The following is a 13,734-nucleotide window of genomic DNA, read 5'->3' on the forward strand; positions in this document are numbered from 1 at the left end:
ATTAATTGAACACATCATTCAAACGTAACTCATTATCTTTGTGCACTTTCAAAGGAAGAGACCCACAAATAGGTTTCCATTTAGATGGGGTTTGGGGTGGGGCCAGGAGTGGAAATTAACCAGTGAAGAAACTGTAAGGTTTAGCTCAAAGATTCTAAGTGAAATTGGGCATTGAAATCCACACAGAGATATTTCTCTGATTCCATAGATCTCAGGAATTAATTTGGTTAACAGAACAGCTTGGAAAGAAATAAGCTGTATAACTAAATGGAATAAGTCTAACTTCCAAGATGTATGGAATGTTTTCTAAACATTTCTAAAGAGTGCACAATGTTCTATATTATTTGTTTCTAGAAGGTAATATGCATTTAAAACCTCAAAGATGTAAGTACTATTGCCAGGTGTATTTTCACGTAGATGTGTACTTTTCACAAATAAGAGTATAGGGCACACAGATTTTTGCAGAATTTTAATGTTTAAAGGGAACCCACATCTCACTGAGTCCAATATCTTTATCTTCATGGAACATATGAGCAAACTAGGCAGAAATAACTCCATGTGCACGAAGAGTTCTCCAATTCTGGTTCCTACGTTATTTTGACAATATGCCAAAAGAGATAGATATGAAAATCCAGAATGATGAATTTGAACACACATCTTTATCTAAGTTTGCTCTAAGCAACATGCTGAAATGCAGTTTCTCATGAGGGAACTTACTCTGAATTGTTAACTAAATACTGAGCAACACCATACTCATTTGCTGAATCCCACACCTTATTGCAGTTCAAAACATTTTTATGGAACTATTAAAAATGCTAATCCAATATTAATTTGCCAAACCTAAACATTGTATAAACAGTTTCAAAATCTTTTCTGAACCAAAATGCCATTTTATCCACAGTGAGTCAGTAGCTCTAATTCCCTTGCTTGGTTCAGTTACTCTCAGCCATGTTCCCAGTCATCAGAATGAACCAGACTTGTCAAGAAACCAGCATAGCATTGGAATGAAAGGACTAAAATTAGACCAGTTGAATGATTTACTTTTTGCTTCTTCTGAGAAGCTTGATGGGACTTCTCATATGTTCATTCGTTCACTTAAAAAATGTTGAACATCTATTACACTCAGCATGGAACAAGGAACAAGGAAATTCAGGGGCAAACTGTTTTTTGCCTTTGTGGAACTTTCTAGATTCATAGAATAAAATAGGCAATAAATAAACACTCTTCTTCCAGATTTGTACATTAGATTGTGATATATGTGCAGAAAGAGAAGTAAAAGTACTTAGAGTAGGTGATACAGGGACCTTCTATGCAAACACTACAGTCAGAAATTGGAGGCTGAATCAAAGCGTTCTCGTCTGTTAAACTAAATTTGGCTGGTGACTGAAATTTTTGCTGGCTGAGTAAGTGATGTAAATTTATGCAAATAGCTTTATATCCTGACTCTTCACACCCCTTTTCATATCATTTCTTTATTGGGCTCAATGCAGTTAAAATAACATTTGTACTATTGGGAAAGGGCTAAGACTCATGAGTTATGGAATGATGAGAAAGTTGAAAACCAGCTTTTTGTTTTTGCACCTTACAAATCTGCCATTTTTCAGACTGCTTTAAAATGTGAATATATTTGATTTTAGAAAATCTCCTAGTCTGATAAAATCTCTAGGCTATATTTAAGTCTGATTTAAATTATTTGTCTGTATTTAGTTCATGTCTAATTTACTTTCTTTCTTGTTTGACTGGTGGAGATGGAAGTATGACTTATGGGAGAAATGGAAACAATACTACGTTTGAAGAAAAAAGAATGCAAAAGGAAACTTTAAGGAAAACGTCAATCTCATTGTCATATCACATTAGATAATTATAGTAAATTTTAAATCATCTGCCTTCCCTAAATTATTAATTTGAAGAATTTAAAATGTGTAAAAATTAATATCTTAAAAATGTATGATTATGACAGTACATTCTGCTGATTTATACTGCATTTGCTTATGTTTCCATTCTTTAAAATGCTTTCTTCTGTGCTTTAGTTTCTTCAGTTGAAGGCTATATTTCATTACACCTTGCTTTGTAAGGTTTACACAAAATCCCCACACAATACAAATATAAAAGGATGCCATTTATAACTTTATGAATGGCATCCTTTTACTGTAATAAAATACACAGAGAGTAAATAAAACTGAATTAAACTGGAGCCCATTAGTGAGATAGGAATAGAACAAAAAGGGGCTCAAGGGATTAAAAAGCAAATCTTCAAAGAGTATTCCTAATTGTAATAAATGTTGACCTAAAGAGGCAAGTCTCCTCAAAGTGCCTTTCAGTGTCAGGTTTTCCAATGTCTTTTGAGCTAGTTGGAGGAGAATCATGTTTTCCACATATAAAATGGAGACTCTCTTATATGTATGGGAATTAAAAAAGGGGAAAAATGTGGGAAACATTAAAATAAAGTCTAATTCTAAAAAAATTTATTTTCGTCCTGTCAGTGGTCTCTGCCATGTAAATACTGGCTTCTCTTTCTTCTGGGTCCTCAACTTCCTGGGCCCTGCTGTGAGATGACTTGGGGGAGGGTCACAAGGGAAGGAGAAAGAAAAGTAAGAATGTGAAAAGTGAAGTCAGCCAGCAGGGATTCAAATCCTCTCTCCATCACTTAACTTGCTGCATCTTGCTACATCACTTTAGGCTAGTTATTTAACTTTCTGAGCCTTAGTAACCACATTTGTGAATGGGAAGAATAATATTCCCTAATGCATTGAGATTGTTGTGAATATTGAAATGTTGCATATTAATTTCCTCATACAGTGCAGCATACAATAAGCTCTCTATTGTGAGGAAAATCAAAACAGAAGAAAGTACATGCTAAATACCAAATACATGATCAAAGCAGGTGCAAGAATTTGCACGGGAGGAGGTTCACCTGGGGCATATCTATAAAACATAAAAGCGTGTTCAAGTGTTCATGGGGTGGAGATTCACACAGTAACTGAAAGACTATCAAATTCCCATCCTGGGGAGTTCTACCACATTCTCTAATGGGACAGCAAGAACTCCCCAAGTAGAGGGGCAGTGGTTAGTGAAGGAGGATGGGTCATTGATGGGCCCTTGATATTGATGACTTTACTTATGAACATTTACTTTTGAAATTGAAACTTAGCCTAGTATTATAGAGTGCCTAAGAGTTACCTTCTGAGAGCCTCCTTGCCACTCAAATGTAGCCTCTCTCTAAGCCAAACTCAACATATAAATGCATTATTTTCCCCTAAGCATGGGACACAACTCTGGCGTATAAGCCTCCCTGGCACTGAGGGATTAATACCAAGCACCAACTAGCAATGCAACTGGAAAAAGACCTTGACCAAAAGTGGGAAAGGATAAAGACAAATGAGTTTATAGGGCTAAGAGACTTCAAAGTGAGTCAGGAAATCTTTCCAGAGTTTACACTTATACATGTCTCAGCAGTGCCTCCTTGACTGCCAAAGTAAATATTGCTTCAAACAGCAGAGCTCCTGAGGGCCCTGGAGACATACAGATATTACAGGCAGGGTTGACAGCTCAGGAGTTTGGTGACCTGCCAGTGGGTCCTGCTTGGGAATTTATGCTTCCCAGTGTGACAGAGCTGGACTCAGCTGTGGTTTCCCTAAACATGGCTCTTCTGACCCTTCTATTTAAACCTATAGCTAGTACTTGAGTGGATATGTGTATGTCCAAGAAACTTAAATCTTTAGGTTGCTCATGTTCCCCACTGGGCCCTGAATCTCAACAGAGTTGCAACACCTACTCTCCAGTTCATTGTACTCACCCAGGACACTAAAAAGGAGATAATGATGGAAAATGACCATCCCCAGGAACAGAGAGTCTACAATTGCAAGCAAGATAATCCTATCCATTTGCCCCTTTGGATCTAAGCCTCCTCTCAATTAGAGGTGCAGTGGGCATCATCCCAGAATCCTCAGGATTAGGGAATAAATGATGATCTAGAGTAGACTTACTGGTATTCTACTCTAGTCTTATTTTGATTCTAGCAATAGAAGAACTTTTATCATTGATGTGGATGCAGTGGCACCTGGAGGTTCTAAGAGGAGGAAGAGGGAAAAACAGGTATAGTCTAGTGGCTTTTTTTGGGACTTGGGAATAGTCCTGAATGACATTGCAATGACAGATACAAGCCATTATATATCTTGCCATATCTTATAAAATTGTGCAGGAGAGAGTGTGCACTGCAATTTAAACTATAATCCACACTTAGTGAAAATGCCTCAAAATGTGTTCATCAATTGTAACAAATGTACCACATTAATGAAGGATGTTGTTAATGTGGGAAAATGTGGAAGGGGTAGGGAGCGGGACACATGGGAATCCCCTATATTTTTTACATAACATTTATGTAATCTAAGTATCTTAAAAAAAACAAATAAATAAGTGTATTAAAAAAAAGCCCCCCCCCCAAAAAAAGAGACCAAGATAAGAAAGGACTATAAAAACATTTGCATTTGATGTATTGTGGTGGTTTCCACATGTAAATAAAGGAGGCATGTTTTAGTCTTTTGAAGTCACAGTCAGATTTTTGCTTCAGACATAACAATCCGAAATCTGCCCCTCCACCGTGAATTTTCATTTATGGACACAACTCAATTACTTACTTTATAATCTATTATAGAACTTCCTATTGGTAAGAAATACTCATATGGGTGTCACTAGTCACTCCTGCTACTAGAAAGACTGAAGCAGTCTTGAAAACATCCAATTTGGAGTTGAGACTGCAAAAGTCTCTTAGTAGCTTTTGTTGTGCATAATATCCTCTAATGGATCCTAATATTATAATCTATACTAGAGGAAATTACAGAAATTCTGGTGTTAAAATTTCTCTGCAATGAATTCTTATGTTATATTTTTTTAAGAGATTTTCAGTTCCAAGCATTTTAATGCACCAAAAGATTCTCAGTACCTAACCCAGTGCTGTCAGTCAATTGGGTAAAACAGGAGTCACCAATCGGATGAGAAGGTGCAAATGAATTGTTCTGCTCACACAGAACATAAATGCAGCTGATTCTCCTTAGTGACAGAGTATAAATAGATCATGTTATATAAGGCACATTCAGGTTTTTTTTTAACCTTTCAAAAGAATTAGCATTGCATATAACATTACTATTTAAGAATTTCCTTCGCACAGAATGTGGTGTTGAAAAGTCTACCCCCACTGACACCTATCAAAACCAAGAGAACAAAGATTAAGAATCTGTATGTTGAGAAGCCTTGGTAGGTGAACATAGATTGGTATAGTTGTACACACAGATGTCTTGGACAGTGCTGAAGAATGGGCATTTTGTTGAATGAATTTCCATTTAACAGAGTCTAGCACCAGGCCATTCCTTTAGTTTCTAGTCACAAAAGTCAGATGTCTGCTTTTACTGATTTAGGAAATAGAGTAGTACACAGAACAGTCCTTGTGAGGCCTGACTACACTGCTATTTGTTTCTAGTAGTAGCAAGATAGAAATCTGGTTAGTTTGCACAGAAATGACCTCAAAAAGACTGAGGCCTCAGCTTGCTGAGGATGATATGCTTTAGAAATTCATGACTCCCCCAGAAATTCATGATTCACAGTAATACTGCTGGTTACCTACTATTTGTTCCAATAAACCCTTATATTAATAATGGTGTCTCAAAAAAAATTGTGAAGATTCAGAAAGCATAATCCTCTTTAACCATGCTAGTCTCTGTGATAATGACAAAACCAAACTTCTTGAAGGAGCAAAATCTTCTCATATCATTGGCAACTGGGTACCATCTTGGATGCTTGAGGACATGGGAAGCTTGCCCTTCAGATAGATAGGTGCAGCTTGCCCCTGCTCTATGTGTTCTTTGTGGGAGCCAGGTGATATTCTACCCACAGGAAAGGACATTTTGAACACAGGCTTATTATAAACTGCAATAGTTACATATTCTCACCTGAAGCATATTTTAACAATACCTGCAAAAGTCTGGACATATTTTACTTCATGATTTCTCTGCCAGAAAATTAATTAAATGATGCTTTAGAAAACATAAGTTTTCTAAAAATGGGGGACAGAAGAGCCAGAGTATTGAGCAGATCTCATTTTATTACAAAATTTGGGGCTGAGTGGCCATATAATTAAGTAACTAATTAGGAAAAATAATTAGCAACTTAAGAGTTTCATATCATCATATGTATATTGGAGATGTTATTACTCTGGAATTATTTCTCAAGATTTTTTACTTCCCAAGAAAAAGGATATTAAACAGACATTTGTATACTATAAAACATCATTTGGAAGAACTCATTAGCCCCAATTATTTTTATATAAACTAAGGAAAAATAGCCAAAAAAACAGGTACTGGCTTTATGGTCAGAAATTATTTTGTATAATTAATAAACTATAAATACATTTATTTGTATATGAAAAAAATTATAAAGGAGAAAACACAATTAGAATATGTTAATATTTTGTTTAATAAAATAATTTGCTGACTGAACTTGTTCTGAACAAGAGCAAGATATGAAAGTAGCAGAGCAACTTTCTTGATTACCAAAGGGTTAATTTGGCCAATTCCAAGACTTTCTCTCTCTCTCTCTGTATTTAAGAATATTGGAATAGAAGAGGAGAAAGAAAAGAGAAAATAGGTCATTTCTTAGAAATAAAGTGAATACATTTATAAACTGATGAAAGCAAATCTCATTTTAGAGATGAAAATACAAAACATGACAATAGAAAAATGAATGAATAAATAAACTATTCCAATTCCTTTTGCACAGTCTTTATTTAATGACCATGTCAAAACATGAACCTGAGGATAAATGAATTAATGAAGTAAAGGGTATTTCTATGCTTTCTCTCATCAGTCTTCAACTATCACAAGATATAGCAACACACATTGTCAAATAATTTGGTTCCTTTATTTGCCTTTACGTAGTATCCAGCCTAAGCTGTGGATATAACTTAGATTCAAAGATGCAGAGAAGGTTTCAGAATAGATGTCCAAGTTCATTCTTCTCACTCTACAGATGATGGAAATAAGGCCCAGGATGGTTCCATGCTTTACCTGAGGCCAGATACATGAATTTGTGGAAACAGTATAGAAACCCAAGTCGTTTAATTCTGTCATCATCAACTTTCCAACACATCATGCCACCTTTTGACACTAGAAATATTCATCAGTGAATTCTCTGGTAGATTCATCAGTCACTTGCTAGATATTAAGAGATGGTAGAGTGGTTTTCTAAGGGAACAACAAAAGCAAAAGAGCATACTATTATAAAAAATAATTTCTGTTCTGAATATTTCCATTTTATTTTACGTTTTAAACACAGAAGCAATAAATATCTATTATGTACTCATGAAGAAGTAGGTAAAATAAAAAGTGGAGGCCTCATTTCTTTTGCAATCCTGCTTTCCTGTCCCATCTTTATTCAATGAATTAATGTGCCCACACACAAAAAAACGTGCAAAATCTAAAGCTGATTTTGGATGCCACATGTTAAATATATAAAAGAATCTGCTTATGCATTAAGCACATTTATTGGCTTACCTTACTGGAAGTACACATAAAGGTCTGCTTCAAGGTTCACTTATTCCCCTGTCCCTGACTATGTTCCCTTGTGGTTTCCAGTTGATCCCTGCCTCCTCTGTGCATTGACCCATTAGTAAAATGGCCACCTCATCACTGGCCTTTACGTACACTTACAATAGCAGTCTGAGAAAGAGAAAGTTGCTTCCTGAAACTATCCTAGTAGAGGGAGGCCTTCTTCCTCAAAGGCTCCCAGCAAAGGTCTTGAACATAGGTTTATCATAGGTCACATTCCTGAACCAATCACTGGCCAGGATGATGGATTTGGACAGCCTTGGGTGGGACCACCTTTGGAAAAAGTATGAATTCCTGAACACAATTTGGATTCTGTTAAGAAAAAGAAAGGAAGGTACATTGTAAATTGCATACTTAGCATACATGCAAATACATAGTTCTCTCTTTCTGTCTCTGTCCCTTTCTCTATTCAAATATACATACATATTTTACCTAGTATGTACATGTGAACATCAGGTATCTTTTACAGCACTTTATATAGTTCTAATTTATTCTTTTTAATGGATTCACAGTAGACCATAGTACAAATGCACCACATTATTTAACTAGTTCCCTAGTGCTAAGAACACATTTTTACTTGTCAACTCTGTTTCCTAAATTTGGATGAGGCCTGAGTGAGAAATTTTTAGGTAACTCTCATTACAAGCTAAATTAAACGAACAAAATGAAAATCTTAGGTCATCTACATCTTATGAAGCATTCATGAGAAAGTACTGCAGGCAGCAAGAATTTGTGGCTGGTCCTATGAGTTTTTCAAATTCTTTGCATACAGCATACAAATAGTAGCTAATAAAGCTTCATATGCCATACTTTTCTGGTTCTCAATAACAGCAAAATGGAAATTCTTTAGCAGTATCAGAAAGGAAAATGAGAGGTGTGACAGTTTGCAGCTTTTTGTGGATCCCAGAAAAGATCACGTTTTTGAAGCTAATCCGTTCTTGTGAGTGTGGTACCCTTTGGATCCTGTTGGATTCAGGTTGGATTACTTTTGTGAGGCATGACTCAGTGTGGGTCTTGGACCTCTTGCTGGAGTCCTTTATAAACGGAGGACTGAAAGCAGAGACACACAGAGAAAAAGCTGCAGAGATGGAGAGAAGGAATTCAGGAGCTCAGAGAAGAACCCAGCGGAGAGGAAACCACAGATGGAATAGTCAGAAGATGAGTCAACAAGACCTGGAAGAGAAACAGATGCCTCCATGTACCTTGCCACATGAATGGAGTCCAGGATTGCCAGCAGCCAACCTTTGGTGGAACAGCTTCTCTGATGATACCTTGATTTGGACATTTTCACAGTCTCAGAAGACGTAAGCTTTTAACCTAATAAATTCCCATTATAAAAGCCAGCCCATTTGTAGTATATTTCTCCCAGCAGCTTTTAGCAAACTAAAACAAGTAGGCAAAACACTTTATTCAAAAGTCATAAAGACCCAGTTGAGTCCAGAATTTTTTCCAAGTAATTCATTTTAGATAAAATAGGATGAATTGTCTCTAAAGCATTTGAGGAATATCTAACTTCCCCAACTAAATAAATGAGGGATATTGAACTTCAATGTTCTTGTTGAGAATATACTTCCCATACTGTCCTATAAGTCCCCCAAGAGAAGGGACAATGTCCCCCTTGTTCATTAGTGTATACCCAGACCTTGAAAATATAAACATGCAATACGTATTTGTTTACTTAATAAATAAATGAACAGATGAAGAACGGTAAAGAATGGATTGGTCCTCTACTGGGAATTATAGGACAGAAACAGTCATATTTTAGGTCAATCCAAAGAGAGAAATCATCACTGCAGAAATTATACAAAACAAGGAATTATCAAATCTTTTAATGATTAGCATCCTTCCTTCCTATTTATTTGAACTGGCAAAGCCTCACTTTAATTAAGGTTATTTTGGTTTCAAGAAACAATGACACAATCTAGTAATCTCACTTAACAAGGAAAGGGGAATTTATCAGGATGAGGCATGTATTTTATGGGGATTGAGGTACAGAGATCACTGAATAGCTGAGACTCAGAGAAACAGGGAAACTTTCAGAAACAGTTTCCATTCTCCCCAGTCTCTCTCAGGAGCTGAATGATGGTCCAAACCCAATATTCTTGCACAGTCTTCATGTCCTTCCACTGCCAAATCATTGCCTTCGCTTCTTTGTGCTCTGCAGGGACCTTCTTAATCTTTGGCTTCTCCTTTGCCCCTTTCTTTGTTATAATACTTCTACTTACCTTCCAAATGCTAACATTAAAGCCGTCAACATTCTATTTTGAAATGCCAAGTGAAGTGTCTTGTTGGTTAAGCTTCTGTTTTCTGTTCAGGGACTAGGTAGCTAGTCACCCAATATTTAAGCTCAGTCTAGGCCGATTGATTACTCAGGGTCACGTGGTGTGCTGGCCTTTCAGTGGTTCAGCAGGTAAACAGTGACAGATATTTTGAGATGAAGTCATAGAAAAGTTGGCAGGCACATCAAAATAGAACCAATGTAAACACTAGCTTATGTTATTTCTCTGATTAGGGATAACTCATGATTATCTTTATAAGATGAAGTTATTATATACATTTTGATACATTTCCCTCCAGTCTTAATTCTAATGCATATATTTCCAATATTATATAAAATATATAATTTTACAAAACAGATGTGGGCTCACCTTTTAAGTATTTTAATAGATCTTACTTTTCTTGTTTATGTTATTACTTACTCCTCAATAAAAACATTAAGTGACTTTATAATATTTTATCTTATGATGGCATCATCTCACATTTTTTCAGCCTCACATTTTTAAAAATTCATGACGCATTCAGCTATATTTTTTTTCTCAACAAGTACTGGACAACTATTGTTAGCCTAAACTCTACTAGGTATGGGAGTTGCAAATGAGAATAAAAATTTCCCCCCAATCCCAAACCCAAGCTAAAAGAGAAACAGTCATGAAAATAATGTTTCACAATGGATTATCATAAGTGATATACTAGAATTCATACAGAGTTATGGGAGCAGAAAGGAAGAGGTGACTAACTATGCTACAAGAGACAAGCAGAGAAGTTTACTAGAAAAAATGACATTACTCTGAGGATTAATACTAAATTTCTTATGACAAAGCAAACACAAACTGGTATAAGCCTTTTGCTGGAGAAGAGAAAGAAGAGATGTATTTGTCCAAATAGTGAAGTGTCTCTGTTATGTCAAATAGTTTGATTTTATCTTGAAAGCAAGAACAAGCCATTGAAGGCTGGGGCAATTTAGAAGTTGTTTCAGTGATCCAGGAAAAGATGAAGAGGTGCTGATAATGCAGAGACCCTGGAGAGCATTGAAGAGATTTGTAGATATTTAGGAGATAAAATCAATGATGCTTAACAACCAATTAGATGTGGATGTTGGGAGAGAAGGGAGCTGAGTTTTTAGAATGGGCTTATTAGATGGTGGATCTGAGAATATGATGGATCTGGAGGATATACCTAACATGAATTTGGCTGTAAATTTGGAACTTGGTAGAGAAGTGAGAATTGAGGATTAAAATTTGAAATCAAAAGAATATCCATAGATCATAAATCATATTTGAAGTGATCAACTGGGAATAGCATAAAGGGAAAGAAGAATATAAGGGATAAAATGGAACCCTAAGAAAAATGAATATTTTGAGAATATTATAGGGGGAGAAGCTACTAAAGGAGACTGAGAAGAAAAGAGTCAGTATTTCAGAAGCTCAACAAAGAGGGAGTGGCCAACCTTGTCCAGCACAGAAAAGAAATAGAGTAAAATGAGGGCTAAAATTGCCCAATGTCCAAAAGAGAGTTGGTGTTTTCTTGAGTCAGTTGTAGTGGATTTTGTGGAGACATAAATCAGATTTCCATAGGCAAATTACAGAAAGATGGAGGAGTAGGCAGTGGAAATATAGACTGCTGACTCAAAATATTCTGGTGAGTTATGCATAGAAGACTTACCAGGGGAAAGAGGGTATAGATTAAGAATTCCTCTAAAAATAGAGAGTTTGAAGGTAATGGAAAAATAATTGGACAGTTGATGGTATAAAATAGACTGAGCAGAGTCTGCCCGACTCAAAGTTTTAACCAAAAGTGATGTACGTTTTGATTCAAAATTGCACAATGATTTCTTTCAACTTGCATATAGATGGAGTTCAATATTTTATAAAGCATATATGAACAATATAATGTGTATTCTTTCTGACCAATTCAAGTATTAAAACACCTGGGACTTCAATTTGCAGCCATGGTTAATGTGTCCAAAATATTTGATGGATTCAGTGTGCACTTAGTTAATTTCAAATATGGTAGCCATGATCTAGAATAATATGTAGAGAGATGTAATATTTGATTGGATAATATTGTCTGAGTAGATGCAGCTTGGAGGCCGTATAGACAATAAAATCTGTGAATGGAGGGAAAAACCCCATCTATGTTCTTCATTTTTCTATCCTTAAGGTCAAACACACAGTTCCTGGTTCAAGCTAACCACAATAAAATGCACTGAGCAGGTGAATTTGGTGTGGGGGGGTGGGGCGGGAAGGAAGGGGGCACAGTCTGAGCAGATTATTAGAGGCAGGGAAACTGAGTTACTGTGTCCTTCATTTGTGATTTAGCAGAGAACAGGAAAAGAAATTTAGAGGTCAAGAGCTCATATTTGGGGGGAGTGGGTATAGCTCAAGTGGCTCAGCACAGATTTCCAACTTACGAATTCTGGGGTTTGATCCCCATCCCCAGTACCTAAAAAAAACCAAACCAAACAGAAAAACATGTTTGGTTTCTAGAAACAAATTGTACTAGATAAAATACAGCAATCATGTGTTAAAAAGAGAGGTGAGGCAAACATGGGGACACTTATACTTGAAACTCTTCATCTGTTTCTTCTACTTTCCTATATCTGCTTCCTACATTTTCTAATTATCATAAATATGCCTTTATTTCTCCCTATTTCCCCACTTCTCTTTCTTCCTTACTTGCTAGTGAACTTTTACCATTTGTCGTCACTGGCTATTATTACCTGAAGAAAAGCAAGGTTTTCCAGCTGACATCCCTCTAGTATGTTAGCTAAATAACAGCTAGTGACATCTTTCTAAATTGTAACTGACACCTTGCTCCAAAATTGCAAATGGCTCCACACTGCTCTCCGGAGCAAGTCCAAAATCCTTTGCGGTTTTTAAGTCCATGCTTAATGTGGCCCCATTTTTATTCTATACCCCCTCCCCCCCACATACACACAGGTGTTCTATTCTCTTTATGCCTCTTCTCAACTCAGAGGCTTTGTATCAGCAGGGTCTGAAATGTTCTTCTCAATCCACATTCTCTCTTCCCCGATTTACCTGCTGTTGACTAGAGACCAAAGCTAGTTCCTTAGTTTTACATGTTCATAGCAGTCCATGTTCTTTGAGCAAAAATTTTTTAATTAACTATCTTTTCCCCTTGTATAATATTCTCCTGCCCTATAGAATGTAAAATCTATGAGTTAAGAGATTTGTCTAATTTTTATCCCTACAATCTACAAGGTAAGAGATTTGTATATTTTTTATCCACTGTCTGATACAGCTACCTGACATAATAGGCACTGAATAGTTGTTGAAAAAAATGAAATGATGAAAGTTGAGTAAAAGCACATAATTAATATAATTCTAAGTGATTTTTAAAGAAAATATATCTGCATATATAAAATATATTTGCATATATAAAATATATCATAGTGCAGAAAAATAAACCTAATTCTTTCTCAACAACTCTAATACCAAGGCTGGTGGTCAGTATTGTGATAAGAAAGTTGGAGAAGTGAAATTTTGATTAATCAAAATGTTAATTACCTGAAGTTTTCAATGTTCCTAAATAATGAATCTCTTAATGTTCAATTTTAATTAAAAGACCAATATTAACTTAAAAATGTTGCCATTCATCTTTACTAAATCTAACACAACTGCAGATTTGTGTCTATGAACCTGAATCATAGTCTATTAGAGGTTCACTAATTAAACACTTTACAACTTCTTCATTTTAATACTGGAAAATAATGACTTCTTTCTTGATGACTCTAACTTTTAATAAGCCTCTGAACCCTCATCCTGCATGTCTGGAGTTATGATACATGTTACACTAAAGAAGATGGGAAAATGGACTAATTGGATGTTATTTTTCA

The 13,734-nt window shown here is 35.9% G+C and overlaps 1 long non-coding RNA gene across 1 annotated transcript; it reads right to left on the minus strand.

Moving 5' to 3' along the window:
- Window positions 1-6,757: 6,757 nt before the first annotated feature.
- Window positions 6,758-11,985, minus strand: LOC139437291 (uncharacterized). Its single transcript, XR_011647023.1, has 2 exons — window positions 7,695-11,985; window positions 6,758-7,235 (listed from the first exon to the last, which is right to left on the minus strand). It is a non-coding gene; the product is annotated as an uncharacterized lncRNA (long non-coding RNA).
- Window positions 11,986-13,734: the final 1,749 nt, after the last annotated feature.

Source organism: Dasypus novemcinctus, chromosome 2 (genome assembly GCF_030445035.2).
Source record: "Dasypus novemcinctus isolate mDasNov1 chromosome 2, mDasNov1.1.hap2, whole genome shotgun sequence".
In the NCBI taxonomy this organism is placed as follows: Eukaryota; Metazoa; Chordata; class Mammalia; order Cingulata; family Dasypodidae; genus Dasypus; species Dasypus novemcinctus.